The sequence below is a fragment of the Suncus etruscus genome, chromosome 6, assembly GCF_024139225.1.
Source record: "Suncus etruscus isolate mSunEtr1 chromosome 6, mSunEtr1.pri.cur, whole genome shotgun sequence".
In the NCBI taxonomy this organism is placed as follows: Eukaryota; Metazoa; Chordata; class Mammalia; order Eulipotyphla; family Soricidae; genus Suncus; species Suncus etruscus.
The window spans coordinates 119,696,312-119,708,723 of record NC_064853.1 but is presented as its reverse complement, the minus strand read 5'-3'; positions in this window follow the sequence as shown (position 1 = coordinate 119,708,723).

The window sequence follows — 12,412 nt, the reverse complement described above, 5'->3', positions numbered from 1 at the left end:
TGTGTGTGTGTGTGTGTGTGTGTGTGTGTCTTTGTCAGCCAGTAGATCAAATCATTAAATGACTCTGTTGTAAAAATAAAATGTATTACTTTATTTAAGCACTGTGGTTTACAAAATTGTTCATAATACTGGTTTTTTTTTTTCTGACATTCCATGTTCCAACACAAATCCCACCACCTATGTAACCTTCCCTCCACCATTGTCTCTAATTTCCTGCCCATCCCCAAATCTGCTCCTTGGCAGGCACAAAATAATTTACTTTATATTGCTTGTTACAACTAAGTGATTATGGAATTATAGGGGAAAAAAACTTCAGTAAAAGAAAATTTGTGAAAATTATTATTCTCACAATGGGGTTATAAAGTCATTGCCTGGATGAAGGTTTGTTAAGCTGTTTGTTGTTAGTTGAGTTTAGGTTTTCTTTGTTGAGCTTTGGTGGCTTCTATGCTACTTTCTTCTCTAATTTGGTGTGTTCCTCTGCAGCATCTGTATTGGAAAATTTGGAGGTGGTATGCAACATGTAGAAGGCTGTGTACTCCAAGAACTCCAGGATATATGGAACTGAGCCTGTGAACTGATACCTCTGCTGTGGGACTTGTCTCTGGCAGCTGGGGCTTCTGACAGGATGGAAAGGGGAGTGGAGTAGTCCACAACCATTCAAGAGGACCCCAGAGTTCTCAGTCCCTAGACCAGCATTCCTGGAATTTCTGTCAATTTGGTATCTCTGCTGAGATTAGTCTGAAGCTATGAAGATGGGCCATTGGTGTGGTGGAGATTGTGGGGTTTGAGTGCAGATGTTGGGGTTTTGGACTTGGCCTGCCCTCAATGACAGGGTTTTGCGGTGTCAGGCTCTTGGGTCACACTCTATTCCCCGGGATCAAACTTTGGGGCCTCACACCCAACCCTAAAGTGGTATTGGTAGGCCACATTTGGCAGTTCTCAGGGCTTACTTCTGGTCTTGCACTTAGGGATCACTACTGGTAGTGCTCAAGGGTTCCTATCCAGTGCCAGGGATTAAAATGGGGTTGATTATGTGCAAGACACACACTCCATTTGCTGTTCTATCTCTCTGGCCCCGAGGTTGAGTTGTTTAGGTGAATTCTTCTTACTTAACTTAAGTTTCCAGTTCATTCTCCAGAAGTCCTGCAGCTAATGTGTGTGTGTGTGTGTGTGTGTGTGTGTGTGTGTGTGTGTGTGTGTGTGTGTGCGCGCGCGCGCGCGCGCTTCCCTCTGTGCTTCCCACATATAGAACACAGACCTCTTGGCAGGGTTGCTCAGATGGACCCCCTGAAGGGGGTCCATGTATTACTATAGGGAAGGTCCCAGGGAGACCAAGACCCCTTGGCTTGTGAGTACATCTGTTTCCAGGATGACGTGCTATTGGCCAGCAGACTAAAAGAACAGGGCTCAGAGCAGCCTGTGTGATCTAAGGCAGTATGTGTGTGTGTGTGTGGGATGTCTCTGAGTGAGCTTCCCTTCTCAGAGCTCGACCCCACGGAAGAAAGTATCTAGAAGTTTCTGTACCTGGATATTTTTTATTGTTGTTTTTTATTATTTTTATTTGTTATAACTTTAATATTATAATTAATATCAGAAATATATTTAATATAGCAATAATTAATTAACGATATATTTAATAGCTATTTTAAAATTTTTATTAAAGCACTGTGACTTACACATTTTTTGTTGAGTTTATAGTTGAGTTTTAGACATTGCTTTCTTTTTTATGTTTTGGTTTGTTTGGGGCCAATGATCAGGATGTGCACTCAGGAATTACTCCTGACTCCTGCTCTCTGCTAAGAGGCTACAAGTAGCCTCAGACATAGCACAGGCTGGGAGGGGGTTGGGGGGGCAGCCTTTACATTGCAGCAAGGGTGCACCAGGGCCCACTCACCCTCCCAGGGATCTCTGCCCAAGAACAGGGGTCTGTCAAGCAGTGCCAGCAAAGCGGGAGCTCTGCCTCCAAGTCCAGCCAAGTGCCCTATGGAGTATTTGTTCCCAATGCTGACCCTTCTCGATGCTCAGAAAAATGGGCCAACATTCTTTCTACAGAAGGCGCTGTCTCCTTCCCTGCTGCTGCACTTCCTTCTTTTCTTGGCTCTTGCTCCTATTCCAGAGCCCAGGATGGTGCATGCTGTACCCCAGGGCCCATTTGTGAAGGATCCTACACCCCCCTTCCAGGAGTCAGGGGAGCCAGGAGGAAGGCTAGAAACAAGCTGATGTTTGTTGCTGTTAGCTGAGATTGCTGGGCCATAAACATAAACAGGAGCCAGAGGGCATTAGGTTTGCTTCTGGAAGTATGGGGAACCCTAAGATTGCAGGCTTCATAAACCACTCACCCCATTTTCTGTCATGTGTGTGATACTGTTATTCCTTAGAGGCTTTTTTTGTTTTTGGCCATACTCAGTAGTGTTCAGGGACCATTCCTGGTGGGGGCAGGAAGCCTCTGGGGTGCTGGGGATTGAACCCTGGTTAGCCACTTTCAAGGTAATTGCTTAATAAAGCTGCACTACCATTCTGGCCCCTGTAATTTGGAAGATTTAAAGAAAACTCCCAGTGAAATGCTTGGCTTTGTGAATAGGATGGCCAAATAGTAAATGTTGGAATAAATTTCTTTCATAGAGACTTGAGATTTCGGCAAATGTGATTTTCAAAAGGGATTTATCCATTTTCCATTAATATTTCAAAGCAGAGTTTTTTTATATATTATTTCTTAAGTAGATACTGAGGATATTTCACAGAAAACAGATTTTTTATGTACAGCTTGCTAAGGGCAGGGTGTAAATGTGTGTGTGTTCGGGGCATATAACCCACTGGGAAACCCACTGCTGCTCAGGGGTATACTCATGACTTTGTGCTTCTGGGGCTCAGGTAACAGCAGAGGAGGCCAGGAATTAAATCTGGGAGGTCACATACAAGGTAGTTTTAACCCCTGTGCTATCTCTTCAGCTCCTGGTTCTTCTAGTTGAGGAGTTTCTCCTGGCATCCGTATGTGGTAAATCTAGTTTAGTTCTTTATTCCCCATTTTGACCACATTGAAGCGCTTCTAGGATATTTAGCTCATTTATATTTAATGTTATACTGACACAGTTGGGTTTAAAATTAGCCAATTTACTGTGCTTTTATTTGTTTCACTGGCACTTTTTTCTGTTCTTTTTGCCTTCCTTAGAATTAAGAAACTGTTTTATATTATATATATATATATATATATATATATTTATTTTATATATATTTTTGCTTTGGGGGCCACATCCTGTGATGCTCAGGGGTTACTCCTGGCTATGTGCTCACTAATCACTCCTGGCTTGGCAGACCATATGAGGCGCCAGGGATTGAACTGAGATCTGTCCTGGATCAGCCGCATGCAAGACAAATGCCCTAGTACTGTGCTATTGCGCCAGCTCCATCCTCTTACATTTTATTTTATTATTCTTTTCAATATAAAAATCTTTATTTAAGCACCATGATTATAAACTTGATTGCAGTTGGGTTTTAGTCATAAACAGAACACCCCTTTTCACCAGTGCAACATTCCCCCCCTCCCTCTTTCCCAGCCCCTGCCTGTATTCGAGACAGGCATTTTACTTCTCTCACTCATTAAGATAGCCATGATAGTTGATAATGTAGTTATTTTCCTAACTGCACTCACTACTCTTTGTGGTGAGCTTTATATTGTGAGCTGGTCCATCCGGCCCTCATCTCTATTGTCTCTGGGCATTATTCCAATAATGTCTTTTATTTTTCTTAAAATCCATAGATGAGTGAGACTATTCTGTGTTTATCTCTCTCCCTCTGACTTATTTCACTCAGCATAATAGATTCCAGATCTAAGTATTTTATTGTCTATTAACTATACATTCTTTTTTTGGGTGTGGAAGTTTGGAGGGCCACACCTGGTGGTGTTTAGGTCTTATTTCTATCTCTGCGCAAGGATCATTCCTGGAAGGACTCAGGGAATCCTCTGTGATTCTGAGATCAAACTGGTGTTGAATGTATGCAAGACATGTGCCTAAACCCCTGTACTGTCTCAGCCCCAAAGATGTTTTTATATAACATTTTTACTTAATGCTACAGATTACAAATTGAATTTGAGATATATTGTAATGTTTTGAGGAAAAAAACTGGCAGTTTTCACTCAACTAGGAGAAGAACCCATTAAACTGGAAAACATTGGATGTTGAATCATACCATAAGTCACAAGGACTGCAGGGGAACAGGATGTCAGTCCCTACCAGGAATGATAAGGATGACCACAAAAACCCATTGGGCCTGCTTGTAGGGGAGATGGGAACTTTTTTTTTTGTTGTTGTTGTTTTGTTTTTTTGTTTTTCGGGCCACACCCGTTTGATGCTCAGGGGTTACTCCTGGCTAAGTGCTCAGAAACTGCCCCTGGCTTGGGGGACCATATGGGACGCCGGGGGATCGAACCACGGTCCTTCCTTGCTAGGGCTTGCAAGGCAGACACCTTACCTCTAGCGCCACCTCGCCGGCCCCATAGATGGGAACTTTTTAAGCTGACTAAGGATGCATCAGCATATACCTCTTCCCACACTCTTTTTTTTTGGGGGGGGGCACACCCAGCGATGCTCAGGGGTTACTCCTGGCTGTCTGCTCAGAAATAGCTCCTGGCAGGCACGGGGGACCATATGGGACACCGGGATTCGAACCAACCACCTTTGGTCCTGGATCGGCTGCTTGCAAGGCAAACGCCGCTGTGCTATCTCTCCGGGCCCTCTTCCCACACTCTTACCCTTCAGATCTGAGTTATAGAATCCTACTGTTGACTGTCAGTGGTGCAACTCTGGCAGACTCTGGAGACTGAGATCTCACCTGGGAATGCCTCTCAATAAAGATCCAGTTGGTCAAAGCTGTCTCTGCCTCCGCCTCTTCTATCTTGCTATTTTCAATATTCAAACTTAAAATCTTGATTTTTCATACTTTCAGGTAAATCAAAATTTTGAAAAATTTGAAATGAGGTTGGGACTAAGGCACTTGTCTTGCACATGGTTAATTGTGATTTGCTCCTGGTACCTCATAAGGTTCCCTGAGAATCACTAGGAATGATTCCTGAGCAGAGAGACAGGAGTAAGCCCAAAGCATGCATGCACACGCACACACACACACACACACACACACACACACACACACACACACACACACACACACACACACAAACAAAAAACAAGCAAACAACAACAAAAAACAACAACAACAACAAAAACCCTTTAAAATATTAGGGTCAGAGTGATAGTACAGTTGATAGGGGTCTTGCCTTGCATTTTTTTGGGGGGGGGTCACACCCGGCAGCATTCAGGAGTTGCTCCTGGCTTTATGCTCAGAAATCGCTCCTGGCAGGCACGGATGACCATATGAGATACCGGGATTCAAACCACCGTCCTTCTGGATGCAACGCAAATGCCCTACCTCCATGCTATCTCTCCAGCCCATTGCCTTGCATTTTGGGGGGGGGGGGTCCCACCTGGCAGTGCTCAAGGGTTACTTCTGGCTCTGTGTTCAGAAATTACTCCTGACAGGCTTGATGGAGCATATAGGATGCTAGGGATCGAATTAGGATCTGTCCTGGGTTGGCCACGTGCAAGCCAAACGCCCCACCATTGAGCTATTGCTCCAGCTTTTACCTTGTTTGTTGCTGACAGTTTGATCCTTGGCATCCCATAAAGTCCCTGAGTATTGCCAGGAGTGATCCTGAGAACCACCAAATTAGCCCCGCAAAAAAGAAAAAAAATGACTCTTCCCACTTTTGTTTGGTTATTGTTACAATTATTATTTTGAAGGTAGGCAGGCAGACTTTTGTGCAGATATATACTTTACTCCTATAAGGTGCACTGACTACATGGTGATCAAATTTGATTATATAACGGCCCTGAGAGTTATCTGTATTTATACTTTTAGGTCCTTCATGGTTTCTGCATTAGATTCTGCCAAGGATTCTTCTTCCTTCAGTTCTACAGCTTCTCTTCATATTTTTTCAGTGTCTCTGTGCTTCAGACAGGAGATTCTATTTGGGGAGACTGATCTAAAGGAATTTTTAGTTTCCGAAGTCTTGGCTCCTTGGTTACTTGAGATGGGTTATTTTTCTCTTTCCAGCCCCATGAGATATACCTCTGTCCCTATTTTCTCTAAAAATAGGCCAAAGTGTTGTGGAGAGGGAAATGATGAATATAAGGATTTTTGTCACTCTGTTTTAGTACCTTTCTGATCCTGCTTTGTGTGACTGGGAAGTGTTTTGTACTGACCAGGAATAGAAGTGAGGTCCCCAGAATAGAGGTGGAGGTCCCCAGGGTGACGTATGTGATGTGGGGGGAAGAGGAGGCAGCCCGAGAAGGGAATCTGTGGCTTTCCCTCTACCCACCTCTGCCACCCCTGGAAGTGGCTGGGAAGATCTAGGACTGTGGGCCTTGCTTTGGCAAGAAGGAAAGTTAGTCCTAGACCTTACCCAGTTCTTTTGGGTTTGTCACCTCTCACAGAAAAGAATTTCAGGAGTAGAAGAGCAGTGAGATAAAAATAGGCTTTATTTGTTTGTTTGTTTGTTTGGTCACACCCGGAAGCTCTCACAGGCTACTCCTGGCTCTATGCTCAGAAATTGCTCCTGGCAGGCTCAGGGGACCATATGGAACACCGGGATTCAAACCACCGTCCTTCTGCATGCAAGGCAAATGCACTACCTCCATGCTATCTCTCTGGCCTCTACACAGGCTTTATTTAGAGGTACTGAGGAAGGGGAGGAGAGGATAAGAAAGAGTAAGGGCTGCATCGATAGTATAGCCAGTAGGGTGTTGGTTTGCTTTGCATGTGGCTGACCTAAATTCAATCCTTGACATCCCATATAGTCCCCTGAGCATGGCCAGAAATGACCTCTGAGCGCAGAGCTAGGAGTAACCCATGAGCACTGTTAGGTGTGGCCCCAAAACAAAACAAAAAATATAAAACAAATTTAAAAAAGTAACTGTAAGGCTTGTTGGGGAAAAAGATTAGGCAGTCCTTACCCCCACCAGGAGAAGAGCCTCTTAGAGCTGAAGACATTGAATATTGGCTCATATCATAAATCACAAGGACTGACTACAGGGGAATAACAGGTTGTTGGCCCCTACCATCAGTAATAAGGATGGCCATGCCCTGCTTGTAGAGGAGATGGGAAGTTACTTTTTTATCATGTGTTGCTTTATAATTCTTTTTCATTTTTGAACTATATAAATGTATTATATATTTTGAACAAAACCAGTGGAAGGATATACAAACAAACAAAAAACTCCAGAAAATAGCAGTGGGGGGGGGGGGAATACATCAGATCATGATAAGCCATTAATGGTTCAGTATAAATGAGAAGAAAGTAAGTTGTAATCTTGGGGGACTGGAGAGATAGCACAGTGGTAGGGTATTTGCCTTGCGTGCAGCCGACCCATGACAGACTGTGGTTTAAATCTCGGCATCCCATACGGTCCCGTGTGCCTGCCAGGAGCGATTTTTTTAAATATTTATTTAAGCACCATGAATACAAGCATGTTGTACTTGGGTTTCAGTCACAAACAGAACACCCCTTTCACCAATGCAACATTCCCACCACCAGTGCCCCACTCCTCCCACCCCTGCCTGTATTCCTAAGAGGCATTCTACTTCTCTCATTCTTTAACATTGTCATACTAGTTGTTAGTGTAGTTATTTTCCTAACAGCATTCACCACACTTTCCACATTTTTTTCTTTTTTTGTTTTTTGTTTTTTGTTTTGGCTCACACCCATTAGTTCTTAGGAGTTACTCCTGGCTCTGTGCTCAAAAGTCGCTCCTGGCAGGCTCAGGGGATCATATGGGAAGCAAGGATTCGAACCAGGGTCTGTCCTCTGTTGGCCGCATGCAAGGCAAATGCTTTACCACTGTGCTATTGCTCCGGCCAAGCATTCATCTCTCTTTATGGTGAGCTTCAAATTGTGAGCCAGTCCTTCTGGCCCATTTCAGCCTTTAGCTCTATTGTCTCTGGGCCTTGTTACAATAATGTCTTAATTTTTTCTTAAAACTCAGAGATGAGTGAGACTAATCTGTGTCTATCTCTCTCCCTCTGACTTATTTCACTCAACACAATAGTTTCCATGTGTATCCATGTATAGGAAAATTTTATGACTTCATCTCTCCTGATGGCTGCATAATGTTCCATTGTGTATATGTACCAGTTTCTTTAGCCATTCATCTGTTGAGGGGCATCTTGGTTGTTTTCAGAGTTGGCTATTGTAAATAGTGCTGCAATTAATATAGGTATGAGGAAGGGATTTTTGAATTGTATTTTTGTTTGTTTTTTGGGTCACACCCAGCAGCACTCAGGGGTGGCTCTATGCTCAGAAATCGCTCCTGGCAGGCTCGGGGGACCATATGGGATGCCGGGATTTGAACCACTATCCTTCTGTGTCTAAGGCGTTTGCCTTATCGCTGTGCTATCTCTCTAGCCCCAATTGAATTGTATTTTTGTGTTCCTAGGGTATATCCCTAGGAGTCATATAGCTGGATTATATGGGAGCACACTTTCCAGTTTTTTTGAGGAATCTCCATATTGTTTTCCCTAAAGGCTGGACTAGATGGCATTCTCACCAGCAGTGAATAGAGTTCCTTTCTCTCCACGTCCCTGCCAGCACTGATTATTCTTTTTTTTTTTTTTTTTTTTTTTTTTTGGTTTTTGGGCCACACCCGGTAACGCTCAGGGGTTACTCCTGGCTATGTGCTCAGAAGTTGCTCCTGGCTTGGGGGACCATATGGGACACCGGGGGATCGAACCGCGGTCCGTCCAAGGCTAGCGCAGGCAAGGCAGGCACCTTACCTTTAGCGCCACCGCCCGGCCCCTGATTATTCTTGTTCTTTGTAATGTATGCCAGTCTCTGTGGTGTAAGATGATATCTCATTGTTGTTTTTATTTGCATCTCCCTGATGATTAGTGATGTGGAGCATTTTTTCACATGTCTCATAGCCATTTGTATTTTTTGAGGAAGTGTCTGTTTATTTCTTTTCCCCAATTACTAAATTGTCAGTACCTTGCATATTTTCTATATTAGCCCCTTGTCTGATAGTTTCTCCCATTCTGTGGATGGCATTTTTTTTTTTTTTTTTTTGGTTTTTGGGTCACACTCAGCAGCGTTCAGGAGTTACTCCTGGCTCTACGCTCAGAAATCGTTCCTGGCAAGCTCAGGGGACCATATTGGATGCCAGGATTCGAACCACCGTCCTTCTGCATGCAAGGCAAACGCCTTGCCTCCATGCTATCTCTCTGGTCCTGTGGGTGGCTTTTGTATCATAGGCACTATTTCCCTTGAGGTGCAGACGATTCTGCTTAATATAGTCACATATGTTTATCTCTATTTCCACTTGTTTGGAGAGTGCTGTTTCCTCTTTGAAGATGCCTTTTATCTCAATGTCATAAAGAGTTTTACCCATGTGTTGTTCTATATACCTTATGGTTTCAGGCCTGATATAAAGGTCTTTAATTCATTTGGATTTGATCTTTGTGCATGGTGTTAGATGGGGGTCTGAGTTCGCTTTTTTTTTTTTTTGCAAGTGACTAACCATTTTTTGTCAACACCACTTGTTGAAGATGCTTTCCTTGCTCCATTTTGGATTTCTTGCCCTGCCCCTTTATCAAAGATTAGTTGATTGTATGTCTGGGGAACATTCTCTGAATACTCAAGTCTATTCTACTGATCTGAGGATTTGTCTTTATTCCTTCTGGAATAAAGACATATTTATCAAATGTTTTGATAAATATTGCTTTGTAATACCATTTAAAATTGGGGAAAGTAATGCCTCCCATATTATTTTTCCCAAGGATTGCTTTAGCTATTCGTGAGTGTTTATTGTTCCAAATGAATTTCAGGAGTGTTTGATCCACTTCTTTGAAGAATGTTATGTGTATCTTTAGAGGGATTGCATTAAATCTGTACAATGCTTTGGGGAGTATTGCCATTTAATGATATTAATCCTGCCAATCCATGAGCAGGGTATGTTCCTCCATTTCCTTGAGTCCTTTCTTATTTCTTGAAGCAGGCTTTTGTAGTTTTCTTTGTATAGGTCCTTCACCTCTTTAGTTAAGTTGACCCAAGATATTTGAGTTTGTGTGGCACTAATGTGAATGGGTTTGCTTTCTTTTTTGTTTTATTTTGTTTTTGGTCACACCTGGAAATGCTCAGGAGTTACTCCTGGCTCTATGCTCAGAAATCGCTCCTGGCAGACTCAGTGGACCATATGAGATGCTGGGATTCCAACCCGACTTTCTGCATGCAAAGCAAAACGCCTTATCTCCATGCTATCTCTCTGACCCCTGGGGTTGTTTTCTTTTTTGTTTTTCTTTTTTGTTTTGTTTTTTTTTGGGGGGGGGGCACATCCGGCAGTGGTCAGGGGTTACTCCTGGCTGTCTGCTCAGAAATAGCTCCTGGCAGGCATGGGGGACCATATGGGACACCGGGATTCGAACCAACCACCTTTGGTCCTGGATCTGCTGCTTGCAAGGCAAACGCCCTGTGCTATCTCTCCGGGCCCTGGGGTTGTTTTCTTAATGTCCATTTCTTCTCTATCATTATTGGTGTATAAGAAGGTCATTGATTTTTTTTTGCATGTTAATTTTGTAGCCTGCCACTTTGCTATATGAATCTATTGTTTCTAGAAGCTTTTTGGCAGAGTCTTTAGGGTTTTTTAAATATAGCATCACGTCATCTGCAAACAGTGAGAGCTTGACTTCTTCCTTACCTATCTGGATGCCCTTGATATCTTTTTCTTGCCTAATTGATATTGCAAGTGTAACCCCACCCCTCATTCTTTGTGTAAGCTTACCTGCAAGAAAGATCCTCCCATTTCTGGGAGGGGTTTTGGGAGGTTACAAAAGGTTTGGCCTCAGGGGAAAGAAAGGGGATTTGCCTGGATGGAGAATGGAGAAGGTAGCAGGAGGAGAGATGGCTGAAAGACAAGTTAGGATGCAGGGCTGAATAGGAATCCAGCATAAATGGTTATGATAGGCCACATATGTTGGCCAGGGCTGAATAAAGATGATCTCTCTGGAAGCCTGACTGCATGTGAGTGAGTTTTCTACCCACCGCTCTCCTGAACCCAGATACTGAAGGAAGTTGGCTGAAGGAAGTTGGAGCCACATAGTCCTGGGCTGTAGGAGAAAGGCCTCCATCTCCATCCAAAGGGCCTCTTTTATTATTTAATTCTACAGCAAGTACTTCCAGTACTATGTTGAGTGATGAGAGAGGGAAGCCTTGTCTTATACCAGATTTTAGGGGAAAGGCTTGTGGTAGATGGCCTTGAATATGTTGAGAAAAGTTCCTTTCATTCCCATCTTGATGAAGGTTTTTTTTTTTTTTTAATCAAGAATGGGTATTGGACCTTATCAAATCTCTGCTTCTATGGTTGGCTTCATAGAAACTATTTGGAAGTGTTCCTATTTCTTCAATTTGTGTGTGTGTGTGTGTGTGTGTGTGTGTGTGTGTGTGTGTGTGGTTTTGGGTCACACCCGGCAGCACTCAGGAGTTACTCCTGGCTCTATACTCAGAAATCGCTCCTGGCAGGCTTAGGGGACCACATGGGATGCCGGGATTCGAACGACCTTTCTTTTGCATGCAAGGCAAACGCCCTACCTCTTTGCTATCTCTCCTGCCCTGTTTCTTCAATTTTATTAAAGAGCCTGAAAAGGATTGGTAGAAGTTCCTCTTGAAAGATTTGAAAGAATTCATTAGTGAACCCTTCTGGGCCTGGGCTTTTGTTTTTGGGAAGATTTTTGATCACCATTTTAATTTCCTCAATAGTGATGGGGCTGTTTAGATATGCTACTTCATCCTTATTCAACCATGGAAGGTGATAAAAGTCCAAGAAATGGATAAATTCTTGGACTCTTATAATCTTCCATGAGATGGAAACATTTTAAGGACACTACAGCACATCTTTGCACTCATACCTGCCAGATGTGAATTATAGAATCCTACTGTGGCTGCCAGTGGGTGTCACTCAGACAGCCTCTGCAGAGACTGTGAAACCTCACCTGGGAGTGCCCCCCAATAAAGACCCCAGTTGATAAAGGCTATTTCTGCCTCTTCCTCTTCTATTTTGCCACCTTTCAGTAATAAGAGAGCCTAGGAACACAACCCAACATGAAAGTAGGAAAGGCTGTATCTCAGGAGGGGAGAAGACATGTGCTCGGGTATGTTGGACCCAGGCAACACATGTGTGAACATCTCTTTTGTTCTAAGTTGACTTTTTAGGGCCGAATCGATAGCACAGCAGTAAGGCATTTGCCATGCATGCCCTGGAACAGATCTGGGTTCAATTCCCTGTATCCCATATGGTTCCCCAAGCCTGCCAGGAGCAATTTCTGAGTATAGAGTCAGGAGAAATCCCTGAGCGCTGCTGGGTGTGACCTAAAC